Here is an 18,530-nt window from a genome sequence, read left to right on the forward strand (position 1 = left end):
AGGCCAGCCCTCGTACAGTAATAATGGCCGAATCACATTGTACAATGGGCATCAGTGAGACGAGTGAGAAAATCACTTAGCAGGGGATCTGCCGCCCCTCTCCCCTACTCTCACATACAGTAACACACACTCACATACAATTACTATGACGACCCTATTAGAGTGGCCATAATGGCAGAACAAAGTGGCGACAGTGAGGATGGCTGGACTGTGGGTGTTGAGAAGCCTCATTTAAGAGAAGGAGAGGGTGCTGAGGTGTTGATAAGTGTGTGACTGTATGTATATGTGTGTGAGCCCATACCTGCCTGTCTATCTGTAGAATATTTGTTTTGCGTCAGCAGAAAAAAAAGAGAAAATGCTGGCTGAGCTCACTGTTTTTTCTGCTCCCTGTTGTGTTTTAAAGCAATAAACTGGCAATACCAATATTTCAGCCATCACTGGTCCTCTACAAGCTCTCCTGTGAGTTCATGGGAAAGGCCCGGGCAGGGTTGTTGTCTTGTGTCACACCAACAGACAGACAGAAAGGGATGATGGGTGGCAGGAAGTCCATCAGAGCCAATTATATTTAATGAGATGCGGAGTGACCAGAGCTCCTGAAAGCTGCCAGATGACACACAGGCCAGAATATATCCAGAATGCTGCACTGAGTAACATTGCATACTGGGTGGGGATCTGCAGCACGTTACTGGTAATACCGATGACATTTGCTCAGTGGATTATTGCAGTAACCATGGGCCAACATAATGGTTCTCCTTGACAAATAAGAAACTCAGAATCCTGGGTTTGAATCGGTCAAGAACCAAAGTTGTGGCTTTAACACATCTCCACTTACAATGATTCACGTCCTCGCACAGCCTCATTTGTCTGTATCCGTTGACACTTCTGAAGATGCATAATAAGATAGTTTGTTGAAACAATATGCTTTGCTAACTGTAGCTTAATAACCTGCGGCTAAAAACAAATAAAGGGGGATATGGGGCTGCTTGTTGTGTAGACAGATCTATACTGGTCTATGATGAAAGGAGCAGAGCATTACAATACCTGCAGCTACAATGGGCAGCAGAGAGATAAGAATCTCCATTCCTCATTCCTCGTAGCAGCTGTAAAGAGGCTGATATGCAGATTAGATGGGTTTGGCCGGGTCGACACGCCTGGCCAAAGAGCCACATTACGAAACACAAGGCCGGATTGTGGTTTACGAGCATTGCGAGGGAGATTGCAGGAATGAAGACCGGGTCATCGCAACTGTGTTATCAGGCGGAGGAGGCGTTTGGATGTGGATGACTGAGAATGCTAGAGAGAAAATGGAAGGGAGGGTCGTAGAATAACAATAGCAGTTCTCTTCACTGGCATGCTGTTTTAGTTTGTCTGAGGAGACCAAAACCTGTTTCCTATCACGCTGCTTATCAGTTCATTAATCCATGTGACAGACAGGATTGTTAGTGTTATGCTAAATATGTTCACCTGATTCACCTTTCCAAGTGAAACAGCTGGCTGGGAACCTAAGGGCAGGAAACTTTTCAGGTAAGGGCCGCCAAATAGATCCTCTTAGGACTACAGATCCAAATTTAATAAGAGTTTGTTCCAAGGAAGCTGAATTAATCCTGAATTAGATGCATGTACAGTGGGTAAAACAGTAAAACCTGATTTTAAAAATAAAATCACACTTAGATATTTTGTCTGTGTAAACTTGTAGTGAGTGAAGAACTGAAATTAAACCATTCCTCATGTCACAATGAAAATACCACACCTTATGTGGTGCAGTGAAACCTGTGGTGCCATGAAGTTTCCACGTCTGTTCGTCGAGGGTCCGTGTGGGATAAAAATTTTAATCTGCCCATACACACATGGACCGTACACACCTACAAATATGTGTGAACACTCAATCCAATGTGGTATAAACACAACTGCGTGCACGTCCACTGCACGGTTACTTCAGCTATTAAGTATTGCACCTCCAAAAATTTGGGGTGACTAACGAGACTGATTTGAAAAAGAGTGGTTAAAATCGAAGCAGCAGAGCCTGAGATATCCTGATTTTTAGTCACTAGTATGGCTCAAAAACACTGGATCTTACATTTCCCATAATGCAAATTGATGCATCCCCCACTGCTTCTTTCAACCCCCACAGCTCCAGTTTGTACAGGTGGCTTTCCATTAAAATATCAAGTCTCAAGCCTTTAATTTGAGTGAAATAGTCATATAATTAAACTTTAAATGTAATTTCATTGAGGACCCTGACATCTCCGTGAGGGACCGCTAAAGGTATACGGACCACTGCTTGGGAACCCCTGATTTACCGTGTTTTCTTATACATTTAGATACACTTTTCATGAATGCCCCGGTATTCCATGTTGTATCGAAGAACGCGGCCATCCCCCCTCTGTGTGTCCGTGGGAAGGAGGAGTTTAACCCCACATTGTCTGGGAGGAGTCCGCAGTCTCTTGGCGCTCCGTCCCAGGAACATTTGGTCTGGAAACAGAGGAATCGTGGAAGTACGCTCCAAGAAAATCCGATTTTTGTGTTTCTATGAAATGCAACAACGTTATATTTAGCGGTTGCGAAGAAGAAAACAAACGAATACTGCGAGAAGTATGTTTTATTACAGGAAACACTAGCCGGTAAGTTGCCAGGGAACTTACTTCACACTCACGCCGGATTAAAAGAACTCCGTTCATTTCGTGCGCTTTGTCCGCTGCGACACCTAAACGCATCTTTAATTAGGATATTCGCATAAAGTTTGTCTGTTGAACAAAAGTTTGTAATATTCGGCGTTTATTTCACCGGTGGCTTCTCATTGGTTGTTGTGAGTAGTAAATCTCGCTGCAGCAGCTGTGATTTAAATCAATTTTCCTGCAAAAACATGTGATTGTCGTCAGTGATTATACTTGTGTCGTGGTGAAAGGCGTTTTATTGTGAGAGTAAATCATGGGCCACTGTATAAAAAGTACAGAGTAGTTATTCATCTGTGTGTATTATACTAAAGAGACAGAGAATGACCTCTCCCTTTTTATATTTGTAATCATCAGATATTAAAACTGTAATTTTCATCATTGGAAAACAATATCCATTATTAAGTCTTGCAGTGTGCAGTGTGAAACAGTTAATAAATAAACTAAGATCAAATAAATTGCATCCTGTCAGCATGCTCAGCCTTGGAAATTAATTAAAACTCCATATTTTATTTGGGTGTCATTCCATTGTCACAATAGATCACTTGAGTGTGGAGATGTTCAACATGCCACATATTATGAACCAAGAGACTGGGGACATTGGTCATTCCACTAGATGCTGGGGCATGTTCTGCTGTTGTGTTTGGATGTGATTTACCCTCCACTTGTATTGTTGTTTGGCTGTGGGCTGGGGTGGAAGGGCTCTCTAGCCACATACAGAGGTAACAAAAGGGCCCTGGGATCCCTGGAGTGAAGAGCCTGCCCAGCGCAAACAGCCCCGAGGAGCAGGAGGGAAGGGCCGGGCATGGTGGACCCTCTGTCATGGAAACACACACGCGAAAGTGTCAGTCTGACTGTCCTGCTACCTCTGCACGCTGCCAAGGAGGGTTGTAATAATAAAAACACAGGCTAATGTTTGACTTACAGAGGCTGGCTGGTCTGGTCATTGATCTGTCTGAAGGCTCCGGCTGTCCAATATTCTTGCAGCCGTATCTTGGTGAAGTTCAATCTTGATGAAATGTGATATTTTAATGGGAATTAATGTAATTAATGATTATTGAATGATGGATTAGTTAAGTAGAAGCACTGTAAATGGTTACTAATCATTACTTGGATTGTTTTTAACCAGGAATTAGGCTCAGCCCAACAGGAGTGCAAGAGAAAAGAATGTCTTCCGTTTATTTTTCTGGAGGGGGAATCAGGCTGTGTGAGTGGTTTATATTTTATCTGCTCCCCCCTGCGTGTTTAATGGACTACACAGAAATAGTAATTTACTTACCTAATTGCTGTTATCATGTGTGCATCCTGTTTTTTTCTGTTGGAGATCAGTAACAAAATCACCAGGTCAGAAGCCGTGGCACCATGTACATGTTTCTGCCTTTGCGCTTCACATTTTTGCGGCAAAGAAAATCCTCAACCACAAAGAACATGTTTTTACTATTCTGTTTTACCCCGGGTTGGGACGGGGTCTTGAACCGGAGTGATACTGATTGAGTGTGGCCAGTAATTTCCTTTTAGCGGAAAACATGATTGTTTTGCTTGTTCACTCTTTCCCTTTGTGACACGAGATGCGAGTTCTGCCTTTCAGCTGGCAGGACTGGCAGTTGTCAGAGTTGTTTACCAGTGTCAAACGGGATATGTAATGCTCTCTGGGTGGCAAAGAGTTGCTTCACAGCTCATCTCTTGTCTAATTTAAGTTGAAGGGCTCAGTAACATTATGAAACAGTGACATCATTACCACAGGAACTTCCCTCATGAAACTAACAGTTTTGAAGTCAGTTGATACACAGTGTGTAACTTTGTCGAGTTATGTAAAGAGGAACAATTTCACTGTTGTGGAAAAATGACTCTTCTTGTCATTGATGCTTTGATGCTCTGTGTGAACAGCAACTTTTGTCAAGTGAGAAACTTGGAATGGCTCTCCTCTCCGCAGCCCATTTGAACGGCTGTGTGTGAGTGCCCGTCGTCGTTAATTCTGAAGTGCTAGCACACGGGCCGAGAAACGTCAATATTTCATGTCTTCTCCCCTGCACATTTTTCTCCATATAAGGTGGCGTGCGTGTGACTTATCAGGCATGGGTAACATCTGTGCTTATTGTCACACGGGGATGAAGGCCTTTTACTGTCTCTAGGTAGAGAGGCACTGCAGGGGGAAACCACAGGGGCTCCACATGACTTGTGCATCTTGTAGACAAAAGGGTTTGTAATGGAACAAATTGAAATCAACAAACACTTTCTCTTTTTGTCCATTTCACAGCATATTTACTCCCTCGATTACAGTGAAATGTCCTTTCAGGGCTTCTGTTTCAGTGTAGACAGTCCAGTCAGGCAAGTATAATGGAGGCCTGTATGTTTCTATTTCTTACTTCTGTGGTTGAGATTATATTTGGCTTTCAAAGTGTTTGCTGGTAGTGGATGGCCAGCAGAGTCTGGAGTGGTTGCTATAAAAAGCAGGTGAACTAAAAGCTCGTGTTGACAACATCTTGGCCGAGACTTCTCATTTGCTACCGCACTCATCAGGACGGCAACCAAAAGACACACGGTAGGCTTTGACCCCTTTATTGGTGCACGCAGCTACGGGTCGAAGAGCTATCGCCGACACAACATTGACATTAGCAGTCCTGTCTTTTAGTGGCAGCATGGACACAAATAATAATAACCCTGTGACTAAAAAAATGCCGAAAAGAGACGCTTTGTACCTTGTGTGCTGCATAATTCAGTGATTCTGAATTTAACTTGTTTTGCTGTGGCTACTGGGCTGGCGGACACACACACACACACCCATCCACTTTGAGGGATTTGTTCAGTCAGCTGCACTTTGTGTATCTGCTCTAACACGAGGTCCCGTGCTGCACAAACAGGAACCTTCTGTCCAGCTCAGCAGAGCGACGTGGTTTTATCCAGCTAAACCGATGCGCCCATTCATGCTCCTCTTAACAGCCACAACTCCCAGACCTTTGAGGAGATTAATGCATAGGTCTAAATTGAACTGCACTCCTTCTGGGTCACCTGCTAAATGGATTGTATGTGAATGGATTGTAAGGTTTGCAAAGAAAATTAAGATTTAATGGTGGCGGGCGTTTTAACAATGTGTGAAACGAGGTATCAGATTAAGAGTTAACGCGCAGGTGACCGGGGTGTAGGTGAAGAAGGGCACGAGGTAGCTCTTAAACAGTGCCAGACCACTCTTCATTTGTGATCAACACTTTCATTAACCCTAACCCGAAATAACTGCATGACATGCCATTACCATTCTTTTATTGATGATAATATAAATCATATTGCGAAAGGTGTACATGAGGCAAAAAGCCCCCATGGCAGCAGTTGAGTAGTAGTGCATGTAATTCCTGTAAGCTTACCAGATGGCATACAATATTTCAGTCTGGAAAAGGTGCTGTCTCAGCACTTTGAACCTGACCAAGTGATTTACAAGCTGTGGATATACAAGAAGTAGTTTGATTATCAAAATGTATGAACAATGAGGTGGGGAGGACAAGGAGTATTGGGTACAGAAGCTATTTGCTGGTGTATTGATCTGCATGTGGGACTTGATATCTTGACAATCCAGCTGCTATGGAGAACCCCGTTGGAGTGTGTGTGTGCGTGTGATCTTTTATGCTGTGTGTAAAATACTATTTGATTATGAATTCAAGCTTGAAACAGTCAAGTTGCATCATGTCTCTGCTGTGTGCAGTAGTCTGTATGTACTTGATATTTGTGTTTCTGATACCTTCTTCAAAAGACTGCATGTAATGGCACATTCTTCAGGCAACAGCCTGGGTTGAATGAAAATACCCCATTGCACCCCCTTCTCATTGCTTCTTAGCCTGCTTACCGGTCAATCCTTATAACAATAGAAATTGTGATTGATCTGCCTCGGTCCAGTAGCCATAAGGTCTCACTTACTATCCTTGCCCTATTGGAAAGGCAAACACAGCTGGTGCTACAGGCCAAAGTGCTCGGTGCTTGGATGTTCAGTTGGCGCCATGTGTCTTGTATTGCCCCCATGATGGATGGAGCACGTTCTGGGTACACATTTACTCCAACAAATCCCACCTGCTCATCAGTGGGTGGAGACTGACTATCTTATTGTTTCTGATGAAAGCTAGGAAGCCTGTCCTCTTCTATTGTATTTGTACCAGCACCTCTAGCAAGGCGACTGATTCTGCTAACATATTCAGAGTCATTTGTTAATTTATCAAAGCTGTGTTCATGTCTTTGAACTGCGTGGTATTAATTGTTTCAGATCCCTTTTCGCTTTTTATAGTTAATTTAGATAGCAAATTTCTGCATCGACGTAGCCTGATCAGTATCCCTTGACGATATGATTCTTCTGAAAGATGAAAAATGATAAATCATAGTAGCACAAAGTTATAAAGAGCAGATGAGAACGAGCATTGTGATGTGCACAAATCCATCACTGACTGCACATGGATCCAACGCTGTTCAACAGTCCATTCATCATAATCTACCTTTAGCACCCATATATCACTCATCACAACACAAAAATTGCTATAACTCTGCAATCTTACAAGATATTGATGTTGTTTCCCTTTTCCTTTTTGCTTGCTCAGTAGCTTGCTCCACTTAACTGCGTGGGGCATGACGCGCCCTTATCTGCACAGTTTCCTGGGCTTTGTGACAGACGTAAAGTGCTTTGGAGGGTCTTTGGCAGCCGTTGTATTTGTGTTATGTTGAGGAACATTTTCAGGCTCATTAGCGCTCCTCTCCCTGTCCAGCCCCCTCCCCGCTTTAGCAGTCGGTGGTTTGATCTCTGAGCAAGATAAGCTTTTTCTCCACTTCTCGGTCTCCAGGCTTTGTCATGTTGGTTCAGTCATTTGGCGTCCGGCCAGTGTAAACAGAGACAGGGTCCTGATTGCTTTAGGTCACCGGCAATCCTGGCATCCACTCAGTGAACACGCTCAATTACAGCTTTCTTGAAATTTATTTTCTCCAAAGAGGTAAATGTATCCAAATGACCTGTTTCCTGGGGCGATATCATCGTCAGGGCTTATTTGGTTGACAGGCCTCAGCTGTCAGAAGGAAAGGGATATATGAGCGAAGGAACTCAATGCAATGCATGTCAAGATAAGAGCAAAGAAACAGTAGTTGTAGGGACATTTTATCAGTTTCATCAGTTTTTGCAGTCTACGCCTCTGTGAAATGGCAGCAAAATAGTATAATATGCATCACATCCTCAATGTAAGGGGGATGCCAAGTGGTGTATCGGCCAGGCAGCAGTAGTAGAGCCTGTGTGTGGGCTTGCTTATTTTTACGGCACCCTCTGGATGCCCAAAGATTGACTAGCCGTTCTCTATTTCTCACTATGGTCGACTTGGGTTTCCTCATCGCCAAGAAACTTCATTTTTCTCTGCTCTGCTAGCGCCAAGACATGATCTCGACTTGGCTGTTACATAAGAGCTGTTTAACCCAGGGTTCACTCTCTCTGTCCCAGGGGGAACAACTTGCTCACACTCTATGCCACCCTGGCTGCACAGTCCACAGCTCGGGTGGTTTTCACATTTGATGTTGATTTGCGCAGGTGCAAAGGACTGTCTAGACTTTTCCACCCGGCAAGCCTTGTAGGAACCAATGTTGAGAAGAGAAACCTTTTCAGAAAAGCAGAAGGATTTTTTTTCAATTTATGTATTTTTCTTTTTAGGAGCTAAAGTGTGTTTTTCTAATCATTGTTGCTTCCTGATTCTGGTGAAGTTTTGCCATCAACTCACCACCAACAAAATACACAAGGGCAGAGCATTTATACAAAGTCAAGAAGGTCATTCTTATCGCTGGTTGGTGCCTTCATGGGTTGATGCTAAATCATGCAGATTATGCAGAGGGCAGGTTGCTGCTCAGCTTGTTGCAACCTGGGACAGTCCTGCAATATTAATACGTCGCCTTCCTCAAACGGTGTTACAGCAGATGCCACCAGGCTCTCATAAATGCCACTTTTGAAAGGCTTTAGCAGTCTTGCCAAAGTGGGTTCACAGTCATGCCAGAGGATTATTAAAGCTTGCCACTCACAGAAGCTCAATGCAGTGTTACTGAATCTCTGAACCTTATGGATTGACATTGGAGTGGAGACAGAGGACAACCAGTTCACCAGGCTGCTGTAAACACAGCAGACACACACACGTGTGCTGTGTGTACACGGGATACCAGAGGCTATTAATGGTATTTGACATTCAACTGTCATTGGAGAAGCTGACTCCTAATTTGTCTGCAGCTCGATCCTAATGTTATTAAAGGTGCCGGAGCCAAGAAAGTGGACTGCTTGGTTTATAGACTCCCACTGATCTGGTCCTGGTCCCTCTGTCCAAGCACTACTACTTTGATCCAAAAAAAAGGTTATCAGAGGGTCTAAACAACACTACAGCGAGTTTCAGCGGTGCTGGCAGGCAGATTTTTTTTAACCTTTTGACAGAGCCAGGCTAGCTGTTTGCCCCTGCTTCCAGTCTTTATGCTAAGCTAACTTATCAGTCTCCTGGCTCCAGCTTCATATTTCGCATACAGACTTGAGAGTGGTACCGATCTTCTCATCTAACTCTAGGCACGAAAGCAAATAAGTGTATTTTCCCAGAATGTTGAACTATTCCTTGTAAAGGGGTAAATATTACTGTAAGCACAGCTTCCTGGTGTAATTGTGAAAGCAAAACACGTTTTGTTTGGGACAGAAAAGTCTATATATTTGGAATACTGCTAAATCAAAGCAGCCTTCATGACTTGGCCTTTGGTTGGACTTTGTGAGCTTTGCTGCACAGTGACCCCACCTCTCTCTATGTCCTAGTCATGACACTTTATGCCATGGCTAGGACAGCATGGGTCATCTCACTCAACCCCTCAAACCTCCCTCATGGTTTGAGCCACTCAACAGAACCATTGTTGGCTTTTCCAGATGGATCTCCCTGGATGTGGATGATGTGTGAGCACGCAGTGTCTACAGTTTAGACTGGCTCTCTGTGGTAAAAGGGGAACGACTGACTCACAACTACAAGGGATGTGCATATCCTGTGTGTGTGTGTGTCTGTGTGTCTGTGTGTGCATATGAGAAAATCACTGCTGAAGTATGTGGGGCCACTGTGGCGCACATGTTGTATAGCAGCTCTTCTTCTCGTATTCTTTCTAGCTAAGGAACAAGAACTCTGTTACACAGCATGGCTCTCTAAAAGCCTTCATCATCCATGTTGACGGAGTAGCTGTGTGTGAGCCGCCTGTTGGCTTTAAGTTTTGATCTCTATCTCTGCATTCATGGTAGGAATCCTGCTAGCATATCAAAGAAAAAAGAAATGTGTTGCATGTTGCATTTCTCTACATCCAGCAACCATCCTTTTATATACTCATTGATATTCGCCTTGCATGTGACAGCATCTGGTGTAAAGTGAATACGTACAGCGGTGAAGCCATTCATTATAAATCATTTCCCCTTTGGAGGGTGAAATCATTTATTCACAGTCTCATGAGGTTAGTGATCCAAGGAGCACGCCCTGACTGGTGACTAATAGGTGGCTGATGTTGTGTCACTCAACCCACTGATATGTACTGGATACACTTTGGTGTTTAGGTTATTGCAATTCATCTTCTCTGCCAATACAAACAAGTACAAGAAAGCTTCATTTCACTTTTTTTTGCCTTAGGTGTCTATGCTCAGACTTGGATACAGAATGACAGTTTTCATCAGCGATTGCCAATTTTCTCAGTCCAAATGTCTGTTACTGCTTGGCAGAGACTCAAACTGTAAAATAATGACTTTAATAACTGTAATGTTTTCTTGAAGTTATTTTGAAAACCATTCATGTCTCTTTAGTCGCTCGTCCTGCTCCTCAGTAATAATTTTGTGTGTGTGCGAGCGAACAGTTTTGTCTCCAGTGGCAGGCCCTGTGGTCTGCTCGCGTGGAGAAATCAGCCTCACTGGAAACTTGTGGTTGGCTTTTTTTTATACTAATAACAATATTATACAGTGCATAAGTTCGTACTGGCATGCCCAGGCTTAAACTAATAATAACAATGTAGAGAAATGCTAGGAGCTGGGGTTTCCTAACAGTTAAGATGATTTTTACAGTTCAAGGAGCTGAGTGAAAGCTGTGCTTACACAGTCATGTTGTATTATTAGCCTCATGTATCATTTCTGTCTGTGTTTTTTTTCCTTTCACTCAATGAATCATATGTTCATTTGTCCTGTAGCTGATGAAATTTTGAAGTAAGATGTGGAAACCTTAATTAAGACATTTCAACCTTTTTGTTTTACATTTTTATGTACAACACTTAATTAGCCTTTAAATGCGGCCTAAGAGAAATTAGGCCATTAGTCAGTGGGCAGCTTTTCTGAAATGATGATATTGTGTGTGTGTGTGTGTGTGTCTAAGGGGGTTTGTCCAAGTGTTCATGTTTGGTCCCAGACATGCCTGCTGCTTTTGCTAATCATGCTATCATACAGTGCCACAGGCTTTTTTTTTCTAAGCCAACAAGTATTTTAACAAGCTGGAAGACTGCACTCATTCTTTCCGATCTTTAACCAGCATCCATATCATCATGCTTAATGTCTGGGCTTTTTGGCAAGCCATGCAGAACACTTTGGCTAGCCACAGGAGTCCAAGGCCAAGATACATTCATAGATAGCATGAAAAATGTTGAGTTCAGTATCATCTTCTATATGCTGTATGCAGGGGTACATCAGAGACACTTTGATGGTTCTTAGACAACAAAACAGCCTCACAGACTCTACCGACAAGTCAGATCAGGTTAGATTGTTTAAACCTTATATGTCCCTGTGGTCATTATTACTGTTTAAAGTGGGTTGCAGTGCACGAGTCTTGGCAGTGTGTATTTTCAGAACACCCTGTTCCCTATTCTTTTGTGATTATCTAGCCTGGATGGTAGCGCTTTCACTTGATCATTCAGGAGTCAGATAATCTGTGAATTTCTGGCTTTCTCCAGTAACTTTCTTTCCTCCTTTTATCCTCTTTTTTACATACCTTCCCCTCAGTGGGTGTGGGTGGAACAGTTGCCGTATCTGCACCAGTAATGAGAGAAACAGTGGATGGTTTGTAGTCAGCCGTTTGCCTCAAGGGTTAAGTATCCATCTCCATTCCCTCTAAGCCCACCCCTGCTTAGGAGGAGAAGGCTCTGAATAAATACCACCCTTGTCCTCTCATAATGGAACAGCTTGACCTTCCGTGACCTCTACTGGTCGGAGCATCTGCCTGTCGATTCCACCCTCCCGTCCTATGGGACATCACTGGGCTGTCACATCTGCCCGTGAGAGGTAATGCAATTGGTTGAGGAATTTATTTTGCTGAATAAAAATTAAGGACTGGCCTATCATTTTTCACAAAAGTCAGCTTGAATATGCTGTTGATTTACAGTCTGTATTTGTGTGAAAGTACTTTCTTTCCAGGCACTGTGCATGACGACTGCATAATGAGCGTGGTCCTCATTGACATTCTTGAGCCTCTCTATATGGATGGGATAATAATGAGTTTGGCAGGGGCCTTAATTTAATCATGTCAGTAAAAGCGGTGCACATGTAGCACAGCTGCTAGCGCTTAGCCAAGTCTTGCCATGCCACCTTAGATGAGGTGCCATTCGGTGCCCAGATTAGCTTGTTTCTGCGTGAACCACATTCCTTAGTGAAAAGGCTTTGCCGAACTGGACAAAGGAGTTTGTTTTGCAAAGATTGGTCTGTGACTTTTATAGAGATCACTCACGTGCCTCTGCATCCGCGTGACTAGAGAAACTGGTTTCAGTGTTTTTCCTGCAGCCAGCACAGGTCAGTCTTTGTTGTTGCGTTTATTTAACTTTCCCAGTCAAACCCAGTGCTGCTTGAGTGCTTTGTTGAGCACCTGTTGTGGATTATAGGTCGATAACGGCTCCCAGCTCATTTCTTGTGATAATTCAACGGTGAAATCTAATCTCACCTCTGCTATTTGGGCTCCTTTTAGAGTGAGCTTTATAGAATTGTTTAGAGTCAAAATCAGTTTCTACTTGTTTGGTGACAGGAACTAGGTCATTGGTTGTGCACTGACTCAACATCTGCTGAAAAAGAATAGAATACATGCAAAAGTTGTGTCCTCACACACTCGCAGGTGTTAAACCTGTTTGTGAGTGTTGAGCTCTCCTCTGCACAATGTGTCCGGTGTGGCCTTGTTTCTCACACTTCAAAAAACGCCCTTGTCCCCAAAAACAGACACACTTCACTGCTCACCACAGCTTGACGCTTAGGCTAATGGTCGTTCATGGTTTTTATACACTCAGGTGTGGCTGTTTTGTTGTCAAGATTGTTCCAAATCTGTGGTCTGGTGTTTTAAAAAGTAGACTAGCTGTAATCAAATGACACATCTATACAAATAAAATCTTGGCTCTGACTGTTAGGCCTGTGTCTGCATGAAGCTCATATGTGTACATTGTTGCTTGCCTGCACATCCTACGCAGATATTAAAGAGCCTGCTACATGCACAGAGTCGTCTCAGACGACTCAGATGTCCAGACCTGGTGGCTCTGGTGATGAGTAAAATTTGTGTGTGTGAGTGAGTGTTTGTTCCTGGCTCCTCACCAGCTGTCTTACCCATGATCAGTGCTTTCAGGATGCTGAGCAGACAGTCTAGCTCAGATTTCTCTCGTCTTATCTGTGCTGTAAGTCTGCTATGGACAGTAACAGATACTGTATGTCATGGCCAGCTGGGCTTGAAGCTGAAATAAAACAAATTGTTTTGGTTAATGATAACAGGAGCAATAATGTTTCTGCTTTCCTGTAAAAGTGAGATTGCGCTAACCTGGTCTTGTTTCATAACGTGTTTATTGCTTCGCAAATTTACCCACCTTTGATCAACAGCCAGCTCAGCAGAGAATATTAGTTATTCTCCCTCTTCTGTAGAGAGCCAGTAGCTGTGAGCAGCTTTACGTCAGAGGATGGTTACTCTTTGTGGAGATTTACATGATCTTTCTCTGCCTGTGAGCTCAGAACTGTGTTTACTAAAGCTGTACTATAAGTGGGATGCTTCTTTTTTAGAGGCTGCACCAGTGTTTAAGGACATTTGTATGCTACATGTATGTAAACATGTGTGCATATAGGCTCCAGGAAGAGCAGGACGTGTCTAAACAGCTGTGATTTCACCTGATGGATAGTTTGTTTAGCCATCCAAACTGTGGTCCTGTGTTTACAGGGCTCTGATGTAGGTCCACAACCTGATGATGACAACCCCACCGCTTTATCCTACCATCTACAGCTGGTCGCTTGGCTCCACTCAGCTCAGCTAGAGACAAGGATGTATGCTTGTCTTACACAGGCTCAACAGTGTGATGAGAATACTAAAGCTTTTCTGGAGAATCATCACATTAATTTTCAGTTTAAACAGAACGAAATTGCCTTCCTGCGTTGTCTAATGCATTTGTGATGTGGTTCGGATTTGCCGCTGCAAAAAAAAAGGTCATTCCTAAATAAGCAATGCAGTCCTGAAATTTGTTTTAAAGAAGTTAATCCTCCATTCTGGTGGGGAGGGATAATCCTGCATGTTTGTAGCTTAGTTTCACTCGTTTCAGGCATTTCTTTAAGTGTCAGTATTTTGAAACAAGGCAGAATAAAATGGATCACTGGAGAAGTTTGCTACATGAAAAGCAAGTTGATTGACACTAAATTATCGCATGCTAACATGGACATTTTTGCATCACACTGACCGATCTGCCACGTTTAGATGATGTTCTCACCAGGTAAAATCCATCCTGAGCGCTTAACAGAGGCAATCTTTCAGACCTGCCAATGTGGTAAAAGAAAAGCTTTAATATGGACTGTAATTGCCTCAGGTAATGGCCCCTAATGGCTAACTGAAGATCAGCTCCTTTGTTATCTTAACCTTGACCAAGATGAGCAAACCAACCAAACAGGCCCAGTCTAGTCTAACCACCTCTAATACACTTAAAGCATCATCTTGGCTTTCACCAGTCACAGCCATAAACTGTCACAGTTTATGGCTTTAGCAGACATGACTGTGATGTGTAAACGGTGGAGTAACTGCTAAGCTAGTACCAACAATTACTATGACCCGGTTGTTGCCTAATATATTTCTCACCTATTTATCGTTTTCATTGGTTTGTTTACTTGTGCTATCAGTCAGATGGTCTCCAACCTGTACGGTCAAGAGAATGACACTCATGAATTCGATCAGAGCGAGCTGAGTGATTCATGTTCTGTCTGGCCAGACTGTGATCTACACTGTGGCCCTTAATAGGCCATAAAAGCAGAGACATTGCCAGTTGGAGTGCTAGTTTACCATGAACATATGGCTTGCCTTGGCATGGAGAGATAACATTTGAATTACCATATCCATTAGTGTCAACCTGTCCTCTGGCTTTCCAAGCTTAAATCACATGTTAGTGATCCATCAGCTCACACAGTGCCAACAGATTTCTGAATAAAGTTTTAAACTTGCAGTGGGCAAAAGTGGCCCCTGGGGCTGTGGATGGTGCTCTACCCCCAGGGTGGGGGAGGCCACAAGGGCAAACTCCCTCTGGCGTCAGAGCTCCTCAAGAATGCAGAGAGGGATTAATGCATGTCTGTGGCAGTGATGGATGAGACTAAAAGCCACACACACACACACACACACACACACACACACACACACACACACACACACACACACACACACACATTTATACAGATATATACTCAAAGAGCATCTAGATGCAGACTGTTTGGCTCTCCCCTGCAGCAGTACTTGCTAGCTTAGCAGGTATGTGTGTGTGTGTTTGTGTCTGCTGGGGCAAAGCCAGACTTGGTTATTTGCCCTACTACCCCAGATAGAGCTGTATTCACCAGACACATGTCATTTTGAGTAGAAGGCACAGCTTTTATCACTCTAGTTCACGTCTGGGACATTTGCTTTGTCCTTTTCAAGTCGCAGATGAATCGATTTCAGCACGCTCAATAGGTTTTTTTTCTGCCTGTTGAGTCCAGTGATTGATGCTGCATGTGTGTGTTTGTGGTTTTTAATGTGTATGTGTGACTTCTGCTTTCTGTATGAGACCATCCATTTACTGTACATACACACGTAAACCTGCTCCCAAATCCCCAGTACCTCATTGTTTCCCCGAAACGTCTGGTGAATCTGTGTGACCTCTATCAGCTGGCTCTGTGTGACTGAAATTGTACTGCGATGGTCAATGATCTCTGATGGATCACCTGAGGGAGCCTGGAGTGTGTCTCACATGACTGCTGAAGTACACTACAGTGGCTTTTGCTATGCTAATGAGTGAGTGAGTCGCGGGCTGATCTTATTAATCACTAGAGCTCACACCGCGGAGCGTGTGACAGATTGTCCTGCAGCACACTAAGGACAGCCACAGTCAATTCCAGTGGAGATAATACAGTTTGCAAATGGGTTTAATGCAGGTGTATTATGCAGGCGTTCTCACTCGTATGCACAAAATATACAAAGTCACTGTGAACCTTGGAAAGAAGTTGAGGAGGAGAAAAGGGTTTGGCTTTATTGATGATGCCTGAGATTCAAACCTGAAGGTTAACAACTGATGTCGTTGTTCTTTTCCCTTTTCTCCGCCTCAAAGGCACTTTTCTTTCCCTATCTCTAATCGGCGGGGAGATAATTAAGTATCTCCCCTTCCCCTTTGTGAGAGGAAGCTGTCACACTTTGCCCCGTCTTCCTGGGCAGGGCTGGGTGTGCGCTTGTTTTCCCATGAGCCTTGGGATGTCTTATCTGACCCTGTGGTTGCTAAAGACTCTGGTTCCAGATATTTTGTATGCACCGCCTGTCGCTCATTCTGTTACTTTTACCATCACCTCCAGGCATTTTCTCTAGAACTCCACAGCTTGAAAATAGGGGCTCTTAAAGTTTGCTCTACTTTAGAAATGACAATATGACAATGGCATGAAGCTGAATAAACAAGGCTGAGGTATTCTGCTGCAGCACAGATGTTGAGATGTGTGTGAGAGCATAAGGACTGCACCAGAAAATCAATTCAGCTAAATTGTCAGCTAATAATCAGTCAGTCTGAAAGCCAGATACTGTAGCTCTGGATCAAATTCAAGTACATGCTGAGTGTCTGTGGGCATATGGGCCTTTTTCCTTCACAGATTTAACCCTCAAAACGACCTTCTTCTGTCCATTAAGATGCTTAATTAGCAGAGAAGCTGACGGAAAGCTGATTTGCACCTGCAGTCTTCCAGCTGTTTGCTGGATCTCACACACGCACACACACTCCCATCTTTTTGTGAGAGCTGTTAACCTATTCCTCCCTCTGCCATTCAAAACCTGCGCATGTAAAAGTGCGCAGTCGTTCAAACAAACACACACTGGAGCAGCAGATGGATACTGACACCCCCTTGAGGATTTTCTAAGTCAGTGTCTCCCCTAAACAAAGCATCGAGAGATGTTTGCACCACATTTCTTATTTTAGACTTTCCCACTGCCACTTTCAGCGGAGAAGAAACCCTCTGTTGTTGTGCTCTCATACGCACACCAACTCAACACACACAGGAACACATCACCTCTCTTTTGTTAGCAGAGAGCCTGCATGCGCCGACATATCCTGGTTAATTTAAAGTCATGTCGGACTCTCTGTGATTTGGGCTGCCTTGTCTGACAGGAGCTCCAATCTGTAGAAAATGAACTGAGCTGACAGCAGGGGGAGGCTGGCAGAAAATAGAGATTTCACTGTATGGGACAGAGGGATGAGGAGGCGGCGAAGGAGGAATAGAGGATAGATAGTGGGAGGGATAACCTTTGAATGATTTGAATGTCACAGAACGCGATAGACACATTTTTAATTTGTTTTTGTTGTTTTGGATTTACGCTTTTCACGTTTAGATGTAGGAGTGTGTTTTTTGGAAAAAATACTGTAAAAAGTCAGCTTCTTAATCTGGGTGAGTTTATATCAAGGCGGTCTTTATTTTTTTACATACAAAGATGTTCAGTTTTAGAAAATATTTGGATTTCTCCACAAGATAAACCCTGATAGTTGAATTGTTAAAGAGGTGTAGTTGGTTTAAGGGTGGAAGCCAACCACCAAACAAGACTTGACCTTTCACCCTGACTTAAAGCATCCCAGCTTGAGTAAATTCCATCAGTCTACACCCCCAATTCCCCTGACCATCTAGTTCTAATTTCTTATGCATTTCTAGACCCATGTTTCTGGGTGAGGCAGTGTGCTAATCTCTGCTAAAATGAGCAATTAAGATAAATTTATTTCCTCCCAACGGACGATTTGTTCACAAATTGCTGCAGGCTACTCCCCAGTAAGGCAGATAATCAATAGCATCAAACCATAAACGGCCTCCAGCTACGAGAGTGGCTCCATCATGCTGTTTTAGGAGTAAGACAAGAAATATTAGCATGCTGACTGAAAACTCATATTTCTCCCTCTGACTCTGCCCCGACTCTCTTTCTCCAGCCCATTCGTCAGCCCGGTCCCATGAGCATCACTCGTCCAGTGTGAGTTTTTCTTCAGTGATGGTATATTTCAAGTAATCTGTCTGAGATTAAATGTGACATAATTTATGTATTTTAGATAAAGAGAATCATATACATGGAGAGTTTAGGTGTCTACCTCTCTCAGTTTAACACATAAATGGGATGCATCTATCTGAGATTCCTGAGTTATTGAAAAAATATGAAGTGCTGTATAGCCAGTGTGCTGGATACATGTAGAATTGCTTTCTATTTTATTTTATTTTTTTTTAAAAAGGACAGTGAAAAGTAAAACATGTATATTTTCAATTAATAATTTAATTCAGATAATGTCAAAACATAGTGGAAATGTCCATTATTAGTTTCCAGATCCAAATGTGTCAATGAGACGTTTGAGATTCTGGAACCAGCAAATGTTTTTTGCATTGTTACTTTATAAATGCCT

General features: G+C 43.2%; 1 protein-coding gene across 5 annotated transcripts in view; it reads left to right on the top strand.

Moving 5' to 3' along the window:
* The window catches only part of tiam2a (TIAM Rac1 associated GEF 2a), a 94,211-nt gene that overhangs the window by 20,423 nt on the left and 55,258 nt on the right, over nucleotides 1-18,530 (top strand). For 3 of the 5 annotated variants that reach the window (XM_044168000.1, XM_044168006.1, XM_044168002.1), the window contains exon 1: nucleotides 2,371-2,621. The exons of 1 other annotated variant lie outside the window; for it this stretch is intronic. The gene's annotated coding sequence lies outside the window, so the exon portion shown is untranslated. Of the gene's footprint in view, nucleotides 1-2,365; nucleotides 2,622-18,530 lie in introns of those variants that run through there. One more of the 5 variants, XR_006374706.1, reaches the window with a different exon arrangement.

This window comes from Siniperca chuatsi, linkage group LG15, assembly GCF_020085105.1.
Source record: "Siniperca chuatsi isolate FFG_IHB_CAS linkage group LG15, ASM2008510v1, whole genome shotgun sequence".
NCBI lineage: Eukaryota > Metazoa > Chordata > Actinopteri > Centrarchiformes > Sinipercidae > Siniperca > Siniperca chuatsi.